We start from the raw sequence: 16,555 nt of genomic DNA on the forward strand, positions 1-16,555 counted from the left end.
GGAAAGCATAGACAGAACATGCTTTGACATAAATCACAGCAAGATCTTTTTTGATTTGTCTTCTAGAGTAACGGAAATAAAAACAAAATAAACAAATGTGACCTAATTAAACTCACAAGCTTTTGCACAGCAAAGGAAACCATAAACAAAATGAAAAGACAGCCCACAGAATAGCACAAAACGTTTGCAAATGATGCGACCAACCAAGGATTAATCTCCAAAATATACAAACAGCTCATGCAGCTCAATATCAAAAAAACAACCCAATCAGGAAGCGGGGAGAAGACCTAAACAGACATTTCTCCAAAGAAGACATACAGATGGCCAGAAGGCATATGAAAACCTGCTCAACATCACTAATTATTAGAGAAATGCAAATCAAACCACAATGAGATATCACCTCACACTGGTCAGAATGCTTGTCATCAAAAATTCTACAAACAATAAATGCTGGAGAGGGTGTGGAGAAAATGGAACCCTCTTACACTGTTGGTGGGAATGTAAGTTGGTGCAGTCACTATCGAGAACACTATGGAGTTTCCTTAAAGAACTAAAAAATAGAGCTACCATATGATCCAGCAATCCCAATCCTGTGCATATATCCAGTGAAAACCATGGTTTGAAAGGATACATGCACCCCAAAGTGCATTGCAGCACTGTTAACCATAACCATGATACAGAAGCAACCTAAATGTCCATCGACAGATGAATGGGTAAAGAAAATGTGGTGTATATGTATACACACACACACACACACACAATGGAATATAACTAAGCTATTGAAAATGAAATAATGCCATTTGCAGCAATGTGGATGGACCTGGAGTTTATCATACTAAGTGAAGACATACAGAGAAAGACAATCATTATATGATATCACCTATATGCAGAATCTAAAAAGAAAAATGATACAAATGCACTTATTTACAAAATAGAAACAGACTCACAGCAAACAAGCTTATGGTTACCAAGGGGAAAGGTTGGGGAATAGATAAATTGGGAGTTTGGGACTGACATATACAGACTACTATACTTAAAATAGATAACCAACAAGGACTTACTGTATAGCACAGGGAACTCTGCTCAGTATTCTGTAATAACCTAAATGGGAAAATAATTTGAAAAAGAATAGATACATGAATATGTATAACTGAGTCACTCTGTAAAACAGCTGAAACTAACACAACTTTTTAATCAACTATACTCCAATATAAAGTAAAAGTTACAAAAAACAAACAATTAGGGTAAAACCTCAGACTCATCACAGTTCTTGATACTAAAGAAGCCCTCTGGGTTTCATCTTTAGCTTTCAATTGTTGATTAATCACACTAAGCCTTTATCTTTTATATCGTTTCTCAATAAACATGTTGTCCCTAGAAACTGCCACATTGTTTTGTTTTGTTTACCTGTGTATTGGATGCCTAGAACATAGCAGATGTTCAAAATATTGTATAATGAATGTATGCATAAGATTATTATATAGATTCATAATGGAACTAAGAATCTTTTACACATACACAAAGGAATAGCAAAATATGAACAGTATTTCCTCTTTCTACACATAAATCCTTGAAAAAAGGATAAAAGTCTGAACAATCAAATCGGAGATTTGGAAGGAAGGAATTTGACATCTTGCTGAAACTACCTTCTTCACTGCATATCAGAGGTTAACTGGCCTATACAAAGTCTTCAGGTATGGAAGATAATAAGGATGGAGTGAAATTGCTTGGCTATTGTATTAGGTCTTTCTAGAGAAAATAGGACCAATAGCATGTATGTACATATAAAGTGATTTATTATAAGGAATTAGCTCACATAATTAAGAGACTGACAAGTTCCAAGATCTGCAGAGTAAATCAGTAATCTAGAAACACAAGAATGTTGATGCTAGAGCTCCAATCTGAGTTCAAAGGCCTGGGAACCAGGAGAACTGACGATATAGTTCCAGTCTAAAGGCCACAGGTTCAGTACCCAAAAAGAGCCAATGTTTCAGTTTAGCTTGAAAGTAGGAAAAAGCCTGTGTCCCACTTTGAAGACAGCAGGCAGAAAAGGTTCTCTTTTAGTCAGAGGAGGGCAGCCTTTTTGTTCTATTCAGGCCTTCAACAGATTAGATGAGACTTGCCCACATTAGGGAAGGGAATCTTTACTCAATCCACCAATTTAAGTGTTAATCTCAGCCAAAAACATCCTCACAGAAACACTCAGAATAATGTTTGACCAAATATCTGGGCACCTGTGACCCCGTCAAGCTGACACATAAGATTAACCATCATAGCTACCTATTTGGTTCTAGAGGTTCAGGGAACAGAGTTGGGCATGAATAAAGAGAAAACTACACCCTGTGTAAGTACACCCTGTGTAAGGTGTAAGTGTACTTACAACATTGCTATTGTTCAAACTTTATGAAAGCAAGGCCTAGAACAAAGGCCACCAGTTTCAGGAAGACTTCCCTGACCGCAAATGATAGATTCTACCTTTCTCCTCTCACACGGTTTTAATCTGTAGGATTAATATGCTATTTAAACAAAACGTGTGTCTTTTTGAAAATCCTTTGCAAAATTTTACCTTTTACCCCTTAGTCTTTTGGGAAAAGATTATAAGACTGAATATTAGTTTGTTTTTATTTTCTACTTTTTATTTTATTGCATAAAGCAAAGTATTATAACTAAATATTCCTGTACCGAGAATAGAGAAACAAGTAAAATAGATAGCATGATGGTAGTTCATCTTAACAGCAAGAGAGGGTGGAGTCTAAAGAAAAGTCATCATTTAATAGTAAAATAATACACTAGAATAGTTTTAAGTCCTTTCAGTGCAACTTTCACCTTTATTCTGGAATAGATTTGCAATACTATGTGGCATGGGATAGGTCAAAGCTACTGTTTCTGTTTAAACACACCCTTGGTGAGTAAGTATACATTCTGCTTTTAAAAAAATATCTCTTTGAAGACACATCATTCACAAGCCTGACACAACAATCAAACCCAGGGTAGAAAATACAAGCACTCTTGTTTCAGATGCTTTCAAAAACACTCAGCGAGAAAGGTGCATTGTACAGTTCACACTACTCAAAGATGCAGGTTATTCAGTGGTTACTCTTGAATGGTGTGGAACTCTGAAGCAACATGGATTTCATGTGACTGAAGACAGTGTAAACATGGTATGTACTTAAGGGAAGGATGGTTGAGAAAAGCAGGTCTGCATAAAAAGTGACAGTACTTAAAACAAATTTATATTTGATAAACTTTTAGTAAAACTAAGCAAAAATGAAAAAACTAACATCTCTTTAAAATACAACTTTCATAAAATACAGTGGTTAAAAAAAACCTACTGTTTACATATGTTCAAAATTTTCTTTTTATTCAAAGCATTGTTTTGAAGTGCACATTTTTCTTTACCCTCCTTATAGCTGACAAGAGAATATGACTTACACTATATAAAACACCATCCATTTATTGACCAACAAAGTAAAAACCATATTAAATCCCCCAAAAGTAGAGATAAAAATAAATTTGTTTAACATAGACCCTGAAAATTATACAAATCCTCACAGGTTATTTGATATGTGTACTCTTAATCTTTTTTCTTTTCCCACATAAGTATCTAAACATGTGTGTGATATGGGCAATCTATTTTTTGTTGTCCAATTATAAAACTATTTTTTGTTGAGTTGTTGAATAAAAGGGTATTTTAAAACTATTGTTACCTATTTTTCTTCTATATATTACTGTATAACATGATATTTAAATTAACATATCAATTATAATATATAAACCCTACTGTATCATGGTAAGTGGAGTTATATATATTTATATAATATGCACACAATTAATATAAACACGTATTAAAGTAAGGCAAAACATTCAAGCTAAGACTGAAATACTCTCCTTATGTGTTATCTGCTGCTCGCTTCCTAAAGTAAGTTAAAAATCAATTCTGTCTTCAACCGGTGCTTTTCTTTTCTTTTTAACATCTTTATTGGAGTATAATTGCTTTACAATGTTGTGTTAGTTTCTGCTGTATAACAGAGTGGATCAGCTATATGCATACATATATCCCCATATCCCCTCTCTCTTGCATCTCCCTCCCTCCCTCCCTATCCCACCCCTCTAGGTGGTCACAAAGTACTGAGCTGTTCTCCCCATGTGATGCAGCTGCTTCCCACTAGCTATCTATTTTACATTTGGTAGTGTATATATGTCCATGCCACTCTCTCGCTTCATCCCAGCTTACCCTTCCCCCTCCCCATGTCCTCAAGTCCATTCTCTAGGTCTGCATCTTTATTCCTGTCCTGCCCCTAGGTTCATCAAAAACATTTTTTTTTTTTAGATTCCTTATATATGTTAGCATATGGTATTTGTTTTTTCCCTTTCTGACTTACTTCACTCCGTGTGACAGACTCTAGATCCAGCCACCTCACTACAAATAACTCAATTTCATTTCTTTTTATGGCTGAGTAATATTCCATTGTATATATGTGCCACATCTTCTTTATCCATTCATCTGCTGATGGACATTTAGGTTGCTTCCATACCCTGAATATTGTAAATAGTGCTGCAATGAACATTGTGGTACATGACTCTTTTTGAATTATGCTTTTCTCAGGGTATATGCCTAGTAGTGGGATTGCTGGGTCATATGGTAGTTCTATTTTTAGTTTTTTAAGGAACCTCCATACTGTTCTCCATAGTGGCTGTATCAATTTATATTCCCACCAACAGTGCAAGAGGGTTCCCTTTTCTCCACAGGCGAATTCTATCAAACATTTAGAGAAGAGCTAACAACTATCCTTCTCAAACTCTTCCAAAATATAGCAGAGGGAGGAACACTCCCAAACTCATTCTATGAGGCCACCATCATCCTGATACCAAAAGCAGACAAAGATGTCACAAAAAAAGAAAACTGCAGGCTAATATCACTGATGAACATAGATGCAAAAATTCTCAACAAAATACTATCAAACAAAATCCATAGCACATTAAAAGGATCTTACACCATGATCAAGTGGGGTTTATCCCAGGAATGCAAGGATTCTTCAATATATGCAAATCAATCAACAGGTATTTTTAGTCAAAGTTCTCACATCATTTATCTGCAGAGGCCTTTCTGGTAAAACAAAAGTTGTTTTTTTATACACTGCTTCTTTGGAGATCCAGGTTTCGGCATCTAGAATTCCATTATGATTAAATGTGATATATGGAGGGTGTGTGCACGTATGCACGTATTGTTCATATAATGTGGCAGGTAGCTACATGTTTCTCCTGATGCATTAGGCAGAACTCACCACAGGAAACCAGAGACTTTCATTTTTAGTTTGCTTTTAGGTTTGTTTAGACAACAGAACTCTTCCTGTGTGTTCAGAAGATTTTTGCTGGTAATTGGTCCACCAATTGCCAGGAGCATTTAAAACTTTTTTAAATGGTCTTATATTGACTTTCAGATATTTACTGATGCCCTTGTTAATCACAAGCCCTTGTTAATCACAAGCTCTAAAATGTTTTTACTGTGCATTTTTCTCTCTCTTGTCTCTCTGATGTGCTGCCTTCGTTCTTTCTGCTTCTCAGGCCCTCCATCTCAGAGCTTTTTCATGCATGGTACACAGCTCTGCAAGGTACGATATTATGTAAAACTATATTGTAATATAGTATATACATATATATTACATATATATATGTAAAACTATATACGATATTATGTAAAATATTTGTATTTTTGCATTTGATGTAATATTTAGTGGCATTGCATTTGTCTTGATCATCAAGGGCTGTTTTCCTTGCCTAACTGCTGTATAATGGAAAAGAAAAAGTTCATTATCCAGAGATTTATAATTTTACATTGCATTTCTGCTCTAACCTCTGAATGTTCTATGATGTACTGATTTAAAAAAAAAAGCACTGTATATAAACAATGGAATGTGCATTTTAAATTATATGGTAATATCTTCTTTGGCTCTTTTCAGTCAATGTTTCCTTCCAGCATGTGACTATTGTAGTTGTCTGCCTATTAAAATTAAAATTAGGTAACATGGTGCAAATGGATTTCTTCCTCTACTGCAAATTCATCTTCGTGTTTATTGCTCTCACAGTTGTGAGATGATGTTTGCATGAAACTCAGCATCATGTTTCCATGATGCTGAGTTTCATGCAAAATTATTGTGCCGATATGAGTGTTGTATTGCTTAAACGAGAAACATGCACATTTCCATCAAGTTGCCTTTGAAATGGAAACTCAACCGGTTAGCACATTAACTAGAGCATAAGAAGCTAATTAAGAATTCCCCCTAAATCCTGAGGATGAGTTAAATAGGGAAGCACAAGTCAGTTTTCAAAGTTCTTAATATCACATAAGAGAAGTTTTTAATGGGGGGCAATGTGGTAATCTCACTCCAGGGCCTTGTGAATGTACCCTGACTAAGTTGCTTATGAAAATGTGATTTCTCAGGGCTTTGGGCAAATTTGATTTCAGAAAAGAAGCCAAGGGAATTTTGATACACCACTGAAGTGACAGGTTAATATTATTGGGAAAGAGAGTGGAAATGTATGCTTTTCCATTTCAGTATTTCAATTTTGTCAATAGGATTGGCATTATAATTCTCTCTGGATTAGTCACAGGCCTATATACTTGTTAAAAGTGAATATAAAGTAAACACTAACTTGACAGGAAATTTGTTTTAAAAGATATGAAGGAGGAGGGGCAAGAAGTTCAAGCTGAGAAAGAAGTCAAGCATTTTAGAACTTAACTGCTGAAACTTAATATCATTTTTCAAAAGATGTTGCTGATAATGATAACTTCAGGGAGTCTCCACTTTGTCAAGACTCGGTAAATCACAAAACCAGGCGGCTTCCAACAGTAAAGATTTCACCGGTGTCAAGACACTAGACTGAGGTAACTCATGAGATCTTCTTCCCCTGGAATTCTTCCCACCTTCCAATTGGTCTTTGATGCCTTCTAAAGCAGGAGGAGAACAGGAAAGCATCCAGAGAATGGAAAGATAGGGACAGATTTTCTCCTGTTTCATTCAGTGATCAACTGGTTTACTAATTGATTCATTCCATAACCATCCACTGAACACATGTAACTCTTTTGGTGAGTGAAAAGTATTCACTCTATTTTGTTTTCCTCTTTGCTTTTTTTTTTTTAACTGAATTTTATTCTTCAACAGGAAAAATCACATTTAAAGACTTCAATGGAAAAAAAAAAAAGAAAAACAAAGCTAGGCCAGATGAAGAGATCTATGACAAAAAAACAAATATCCACTTAATACTGTTTCTGAAATAAAACCAAGCTCCTTAATTTTTTTGCTACCCATGCATTTTTCTATAAGCTGCTAAATATCTAAGACAAAAGATACTGAAGAGAAATGTAATCATTTTAAAAACAAATGCATAGCTGAGATAGAGAAAGGATTAAGAAAGCATCATTCCTTGAGGAATTTATGATCCATAGCAGCCACAGATATGTAATATAGAATATGTAAGGTTTAGAGTACACCAAAACCACAATTCTCCTTTTAGGAGTGTAGCCCAAAGAAAGAAGTGATTATTTGCACAATATGTACACAAAGCGTGAACCATTAAGGTTGTTATAATAATGTTTTTAATAGCAAATAAAAACTAAATGTTTGGTGGTAGGGGATGCACTGAATAAAGGAATCCAAAACTTAAAATAATGAAGCAGTAGAATATATCTTATTGACATGGATATATATTCACAATATACTGCTATGTAAAAAGCACATGTCACAAGATATATTATATGATCCTATTTTATCCAAGTATACACATATATATAAAAGCTAAATTAGCTTATCCAAAATTTTAAAATTCATAATCATGTTATATATTTTTTGAAGTATATATTCCAAGTTAAACTTGTCCTAATCTATACAAATTTTTGCTTTCAAAATTATGACATGAACACAACAAAGCCCTAAACAGGAGGATAAAATGCAAATAGTGATAGGTTTGACAAAGTTCCAAGGTAACCTTGAACACATCTTTCTCTGATGCTGTTTCTACCTTTATAAGTTGAGCCCCATACCATTTCTCTGGCAAGATTATACTGAAAATTCAATGGGATCAGAGTGTCAGGTACCTCATACCACACCTGAAATATGGTAAATACTAGAGTCAGAGTAGGCTTAACAGTCATATTTTATTTTTCCTTCCTACGTAATACTTGCCTAATAAAAATAAATGCTTTTGTATTAGTTTCATTCAAGTTAATGTATGACATGCTCAAATATTACAACAACAACAAAACTATCATTGACCTGTTTTAGGAATTCTTTTCTATCTTGCCTGCTTATGTACCAGCAGGTGCTAAGATATTTAATTAAATTCAACCAAATTACTGAATACCCATAATTCATTCCACATTCAGCTAGATCTTAGAGATAACAGAAGTAAGTACTACAAAGATCCTGCCCATGAAACAATATAAGACAGGCAAATAATTATAATACAGTGAAAAGTGTAATCACAGAAATAGTACAAGACACAATGGCACCACAGAGAGGGACTTGTTTAACTAGCTGTCTGGAAGGAATGGCAGAGCAGGCTTCCCAGAAGATATGACCTCTGAGGTGGGTTTAGAAGATTGACAATGTGGACAAGGAGGCAGCAATTGTTAGCTCAAGACTAAGACACAGTGAACTTCCCTGGTTGGCTCAGTGGTTAAGAATCCACCTGCCAATGCAGGGGGCACGGGTTTGAGCCCTGGTCCGGGAACACTGTGACATTATATATTTTTTCTTTCTCGAGAAGGAGATAAGTTTTAAAACGCCTCTTGTTTCTTAAAGATACTATAGTAAGGTATCTATGACCCTATTCCACATGCCACGGAGCAACAAAGCCTGTGCACCACAACTACTGAGCCTGCGCTCTAGAGCCCGCAAGCCACAACTACTGAGCCCACATGCCACAACTACTGAAGCCCATGCACCTAGAGCCCGTGCTCTGCAACAAGAGAAGCCACCACAATGAAAGCCCATGCACCACAAGGAAGAGTATCCCCCGCTCGCAAATAGAGAAAGCCTGCATGCAGCAACAAAGACCCAACACAGTCAAAAATAAATAAATAAATAAATAAATAATTTTAAAAAGACTAAGACAAGACAGAGAAAAACATGCTACATTTATAGGAATTGGTGAGTGTACATCCTGCAGGAGCATGATATAGAGAGGAAATGGAGAAGACAATAGGGATTGAGGAGGAGGCCAGGGTCAGTGTTATGGGGGACCCTTGGGAAAATCCCAAATCTCTGACACTGTGACATTATATATTTTTTCTTTCTCGAGAAGGAGATAAGTTTTAAAACGCCTCTTGTTTCTTAAAGATACTATAGTAAGGTATCTATGACCCTATTCCAGAAGAAAGCAGGAAATGTACAATCAGTAGAATCTCTTCCCAAAGTCTCCTTGTTTGGAGATCAAGCTGAATTGTTATCTATGATTCTGTTAGAGAAGGTAAACTTGCCCTCGATTGAAAATGTTTATGATCAGATACCACTGCAGTCCTACAAGTTTTCCCTGACGGAGATGATTAATGGGGTCAGAACACATTTCTCCCCACCTAAACAGTCACCCAGTGGTACCCATACAGCTTGGCTATGGCAGAGGTCAAAATCGTCCATATCTTCTACTGACCAACTGAGCCAAATGCTGCTTAGTACTCTACAGGATGAGGAATAAAAGGACGTTAAAACTTGTCCCCTGGTATTCTGAAACTTTTTACCTCACTACAGCTTAAGGATTAATATTAGGCCTGACCCAGAGAGGGGAAACATTTCTAAGTTTGACAGTTCCTAAAACAGCTACATTATGAAAGTACTTACATGCTCCACTGAGAGATGCCAAGTACCTTGGAGTCAGGCTGCTTGTAAAACCACTGTAAAACAATCTGGGCCTTCCTTTCCTTCCTCTTTCCTTCCCCTTCCCTCCTTCCTTTCTCTTTCTTTCTTTCATAACTTTTCCAATTTCTTCAACTGTTATTAGTCTGTTTAAGTTTTCTCCTCTGGAGTCATTTTTGGATGTCTGTTTCACCTGGCAGACTTGAGTTAAAAACATGTATTAATATTAGGTTTGCCTATCTTATGATCCTTTAGCTTTATTCTTTAGATCTGAACTGCTCTCTCCAAGTGTCTATTTCCCCATCTGGTGTGAAGGAATCCTATTTGTCAGGCTTCCTGGATCTATACCCATAAGACATTGACTCACAAGTGAATGAAGAGCTAACATCCACACAGGTGTAGAATTGTCTCATCCCATAAGATAAAACACAGGTTTGTTTTTCTTTTAATAAAATTTTATAAAGATGAATTCAAAGTAATTTTTATTGTTTTCATGCATTTATGCTTCTGTTTAATTGGACAGCCTTATATAGTAAGTCCCCTACATACAAAAGAGTTCTGTTCTAAGAACATGTTCATAAGTCCAGTTTGTTCAAAAGTCCAACAAAGTCAGCCTAGGTACCCAACTAACACAGTCGGCTATAAAGTACTGCTCTGTAATAGGTTTATAATACTTTTCACTCAAATAATACATTAAAAACAAACACAAAAAAATAATGAAAACATTTTAAATCTTATAGTACAGTAGTACAGTACAACAGCTGACATACAGGGGCTGGCACCGAGTGTACAGGCAAGAAGAGTTACTGACTGGAGGAGGGAGAGGAGGTGGGAGATGGTAGAGCTGAAGGATCGTCAGCAATAGGAAATGGAGGGCAAGCAGCAATTTCACTCATGCTGGACGCTAATGGCACAGGTTCTGGTTCCTTGCAGGATTCAATTCTATCTACCCTCCTGAAAAAATGATCCAGTGATATATGGGTAGTAGCTCTTTTTTTCTCATCATAGATGACACAGTAGCACTGGATTACATTCTGAATGGCTGCTGCAACCTTCATGCACTGTTCTATGTTCAGCTCCTGTGCCTCAAAACCCTAACAGTGCCTCCTCAAATAAAGAAAATCCCCTTGCCATTTCCTGCATAGTGAATTTCTTCGGTTCTTCAGTTACTTCTTCTTCCTATTGTCTCTCTTCATCTTTTCTCTGGGCCTCCAATTCCATCAGGTCTTCATTAGTAGGCTCCTCGTGTTGCACAGCAAGGAGTTCAATGTTATAAGAACGAGCAACGTCTCCCAACTTTTCACCTCGCTCCACTCAGTTATTTTCACTTTTGTTTCCATTGTTATCGCTTGGTGCTTCTCAGCAGTACCAGCTATATCACTGCTGATTCATGCTTGCTTCTGGACATCCTGGGCTTGAAATAAAGTTACTATACTACTGTACTCTACAGACTACTGTAAAGTACACAAAAGCACAACTACTTGTAGAGGATGCATGCACGTGACAATGTATATCAGACACGTGAACTAACTTACAGGATTGGACATGCAAATGCACGTTCGCATCTTTGAAAGTTCGCAACTTGAAGGTTCGTATGTAGGGGACTTACTGCATTGTAAGTAGGAAAAGACAGCCATTGTTATTCATTAATCCGCTTATTATATATTATTCAACTTATATTCAGGGGACAATATTTTATCATATATTGTCAGAAATGACAGTACTAATTAGCTACCTTAACATACTGATAATAGGAGTATCTTCAAGGAAAAGAAAATCTCCTATATAACCATCAGCCATATCATAAAGTTATGGCTAATCTACTTCAGACCAAAATAACTGACACTATGCAGATGACAGTTATTGCCAGCATATACATTAAACAATCCACGATCGATAGAATTATTGAGCAAATAGCCATGGATCACACTAGAGCATCAGTATTTTGATTGCTACAGTCTACTATGACTTGTAAAAGGCAGGACCATGTTAAAAGTTTAGCCTGAGAAGGCAAAGGTTGGAGGAGTTAAGAAGAAATTTTATTCCTGTGGCACTTGGCTCTCACCAGAGATGCAAAAGCAAGGAACACTTCTCTTGACACCAGTTCCACTAGACTTTTACTAAGACTGGATAAGCCTGGTCTCTTAAAAATAAACCTTTTTTATTCTCCCTAACTCCCACTGTGATGAACGCAGCCTAACTTCCTCTTTTTAAAATGTTTTGTTTTATTACAGATACATCCTATTGTAAATTCAGCCTATTACCATTGTTTTAGAATGTTGCATTTTTGTGATTAATGCTAATTGTTTTTAATGAATTGTTTTCCAACTTTACTTAATTATCTTTAACAGAGTTGGTGTCATATTGCAATCTTATTACTCTATATTTCCCATACAGTATACTTTTATTTCAGTGTGGAAAACCAAATGGAAATTCCATGAAATATGAAGCATTTCCAAACTCAACCTCCCACTAAAAAGGCTAACATACTGTAAAACAATGAACAAATGTATACCTGAAAATAGTCACTTCCTTAACTATGGGAATACATTCAATTTAGCAAAGGTGTCCCATAATCAGAGATTTTAACACGGATTTTAAAAATGTGCAGAGAGAGACAAATTTTCCCAATAGCTGCTATCCCTGAACACAGTCCTTTAACCCTTGCTGCAAGCAATTGATTAGCTGAACAGGTCTTGAGAAACAATTGACATTCAAGTACCCCCTTATGGTACAAAGAAGACTCAAATCATGCCCAGGTAAACAGAGAGGGGAACTGTGAGGAATCTATCTAAGCAGTAAGTTTTAGTGAAAATTGCAGATGTTAATAGGAGCAAGAAAAAAATAAAATATATGAGACTATGTAAATATTTGTAACACGCTAATGATAGAAAAGGCGACACCCTAAGAAAAGAAGATAAATCTGTTATAACTGCATTCTCAAGGAAATCTTAATGAATTTTATAAAATAAGATATTAAAGGGGATTTGGAAATGTTTCAGAATTCACTTAAAAGACAAATACATCAACATTGCTGGCAGCAAAACTCAGGATAAACAATACAAAAAACCAAGTGAAAAAAAAGCTTCAGTGGTTACACTGAAAAAAAGATAAATTAATGAAAAATAAGATAATTTGCATAGAGGATAGATGAGTCTGATCCATTAGATTGGTAATAGATGTGACTGCATAAATGAACTAACAAGTAAATCAGAGAATGCATTTGAAGATATGAAAGAATTCTTTATTAAAATAAGGGAAAATCTAAACAAAATTTTTAATAAAAAATTATTTTAAAGTCTCCCACAAGCCATATTGTGGTAAAAAACATTGGATGTCAGGGGTAAAGAAAAAACCGATACAACACCAGGCTAAAAAACCAAGGAAGATTACCTCTTAATACGATGGGCTTAAACATTTCTAGGTATGGGACATTTCGATGTGGTGATTTCCATGTGGCCATAAGACAGCCCTTTTTACATTCCTCTTTTGACAGAGGGACATTCTGATTTATCTTAGAAAAAATTAACTTAGAGTTAATTATTTTTAAATTGACCAATATTTGGAACACCTATCTTAAATAAGCATCCCATCCCTGACTCTGTTTTGTAAGATATGCTTGTGTGTGGATCATTAAGATTGTCTAATTTTCTCTCTTTGATGAATAAAAATGTCAGTGGTTTGATGACATTATAATTTTGTGCTTATAATTTTATCAGGTTTTCTTAATATACCTTTTGCTTCTTTGTTGCAGAAGTTCATTATTTTTATGTATTTTTATTGGAATTTTTCCCTTTAATTAAAAAGCTACTTCTTTTGTATGATTTGATGCTATTTATCATGAATTCTAAATTTGTATATTAATATCTTGATCTAGGATTTTATCTTAGTTTTTTCATTAGTTTATTGTATCTTTGAATGGTATTTATACTCAACCTTCTGAAGACAATTTGTTTTGGTAAATCTCTTAAAATTTCATATATTTTAAGACACATTCCAAATGTTTCCCTTTTCAAAGATACACTTATTTATTGTCTTATATTTCCTAGCTGGCTTTAAGTTTTCTGTTGTTGATTTTTCTTTTTAGATTTGTTTCCTGTTTCCTTTTTTCCTATATTTTCCTACAGGTTAATTTTCTTTAATCACATTTTTCCCATCCAAACCTGCAACTGGAGAAGAGTAATTGCTTTTACGTTTTTTCCTTTTTTTTTTTTAAGCTATCTAAACTCTGAAAGTGCTTATATCTACTCTATATCTCAACTTTACAAATAAAACAATATATATTATGCTTAAATTTTTCATCTCTTTTTTCCCCAATTCTCAGCTGCGTTAGTATGCTATGAGAGTTTTTATTTAGTCTTTTAGATATAAAGTATTGTTGTTCTTATCACATCACTCAAACTTTACTTCAAAAATTATAACTTTAATAAAGTTTAAATTTTAATTCAATTTAGATTTCTATTTATTGAAATTTTAAAATGTAGTCATTGCATAACAGCATTTCACTCACAGAATTTCCTCTCTAATTAAGAGTTCCTTTTTTAGATTAAAGTACAGTCACATTGTACACATGGCTAAATTCTACCAACAGCATGTAGGATGTAAATTGATCTCAAATAGAAAATCCCTTAAATTATAGAATTATGAGCAATATATATTCCATTATAACCTGTACATAGCCTAAAATTATTATTAGGACTGCATATGCTGCATAAGAGCTTCATATATGAAACAGATTCCATTGTATCCCAATACAATAGTATTTACTGAGATATGTTTTGACCAGGTCTCATTATTTTAGTTAGAAAAGCAATTAAAAAAAATTCTAAGTAACTAATTTCTGTATTTTAAAAGACTAAGGATATGATTCACATCATTACATACTGAACTCTCTATAAAGATGCATAGGAATAATTTTTTTTCTCTCCTTTCAATAAGTTGTGATTCTGAGCATTATTTCAGTTATTATATTAACACACTGTGAATCACAGAACCTATCATAAAAGACTCTTTCTCTTGGATACTTGGATTTTGTAGTCAAATTTATGGCATGTTCTGTTCAAATGCACACATTTATCTTTATCTCCTTTTTTCAACATATATTTACATGAGATGCCAAATTTTTCAACTAAAAATTGTATTCATCTTCATTGTCATCTCACCTACAAACTTTGTGAATCAAACTCATTTAGGAATAAGATGCAGTATGAATTAATAGTAATAAAGGTCATCTTTTAGGTGTGCATAACAGTGAGAGACAAAATTAGATAGAAATCCATGCAGTATAAGATTAAGTATAAAACAAATGTGCTAAGTGATATTGAAATGTAAGAAGTTCACTTAGACTGTGTTTAAATGGTCAGGAAAGACTTCATGGAGTGGGGACCTTCAAGATGGAGGAGGAGTAAGACGTGGAGATCACCTTCCTCCCAACAAATACATCCAAAATACATCTACATGTGGAACAACTCCCACAGAACACCTACTGAACACTGGCAGAAGAACTCAGACTTCCCAAAAGACAAGAAACTCCCCACATACCTGGGTAGGACAAAAGAAAAAAGGAAAAACAGAGACAGAAGAATAGAGACAGGACCCGCACCTCCAGGAGGGAGCTGTGAAGGAGGAAACGTTTCCAGACACTAGGAAGTCCCTTCACTGGCAGAGATGTGGGGTGGGCGGGGGGAGAAGCTTTGGAGCCACAGAAGAGAGCACAGAAATTGGGGTGCAGAGGGCAAAGTGGAGAGACTCCCACACAGAAGAGCAGTGCTAACCAGCACTCACCAGCCTGAGATGCTTGCCTGCTCACCTGCCAGGGTGGTGGGGACTGAGATCTGAGGCTCAGCTTTCAGAGGTCTGATCCCAGGGAGAGGACTGGGGTTGGCTGCGTGAACACAGACTGAAGGGAGCTTGTGCACCACAGCTAGCCATGAGGGAGTCCAGGAAAAAGTCTGGAACTGCCTAAGAGGCAAGAGACAATTGTTTTGGGGTTCACGAGGAGAGGAGATTCAGAGCACTGCCTAAACAAGCTCCAGAGATGGGTGTGAGCATGGCTACCACAGTGGACAACAGGGACAGGCATGAGATGCTAAGGCTGCTGTTGCAGCCACTAGAATCTTCTGTGCAAGAACAGGTCACTATCCATACTTCCCGTCTCAGGAGCTGGTGCAGCCCACCACTGCCAGAGTCTCGTGATCCAGGGACAACTTCTCTGGGACAACAAACGGTGTGCCTCAGGCTGTTGCAATGTCATGCTTTCTTCTGCCGTCACAGGCTGGCCCCGCATTCTGTACGTCTCCCTCCCCACAGCCTGAGTGAGCCAGAGCCCCCTAAACAACTGCTATTTTAACCCTGTCCTGTCTGGGCGAAGAACAGATGCCCTCAGGCAACATACACACAGAGGTGGGGCCAAATCCAAAGCTAAACCCCAGGAGCTATGCGAACAAAAAGAGAAAGGGAAATTTCTCCCAGCAGTCTCAGGAGCAGTGGATTAAATCTCCACAATAAACTTGATGAAACCTGCCTCTGTGGAATACATGAATAGACAATAAATCACCCCAAAATTGAGGCAGTGGACTTTGGGAGCAACTGTAGACTTGGGGTTTGCTTTCTGCATCAAATTTGTTTCTAGTTTTATATTTATTTTAGTTTAGTATTTAGAACTTATTATTATTGGTAGTTTTGTTTATTAATTTGGTTGTTCT

At 36.0% G+C, this 16,555-nt stretch overlaps 1 long non-coding RNA gene across 1 annotated transcript; it reads left to right on the plus strand.

Annotated features, from left to right (window-relative positions):
• The first annotated feature begins 5,564 nt into the window (after window positions 1-5,564).
• LOC307053346 lies at window positions 5,565-7,348 on the plus strand. Its single transcript, XR_013810906.1, has 3 exons — window positions 5,565-5,612; window positions 6,771-6,886; window positions 7,164-7,348. It is a non-coding gene; the product is annotated as an uncharacterized lncRNA (long non-coding RNA).
• Window positions 7,349-16,555: the final 9,207 nt, after the last annotated feature.

The sequence above is a fragment of the Hyperoodon ampullatus genome, assembly GCF_949752795.1.
Source record: "Hyperoodon ampullatus genome assembly, chromosome: 5".
Classification (NCBI taxonomy): domain Eukaryota; kingdom Metazoa; phylum Chordata; class Mammalia; order Artiodactyla; family Ziphiidae; genus Hyperoodon; species Hyperoodon ampullatus.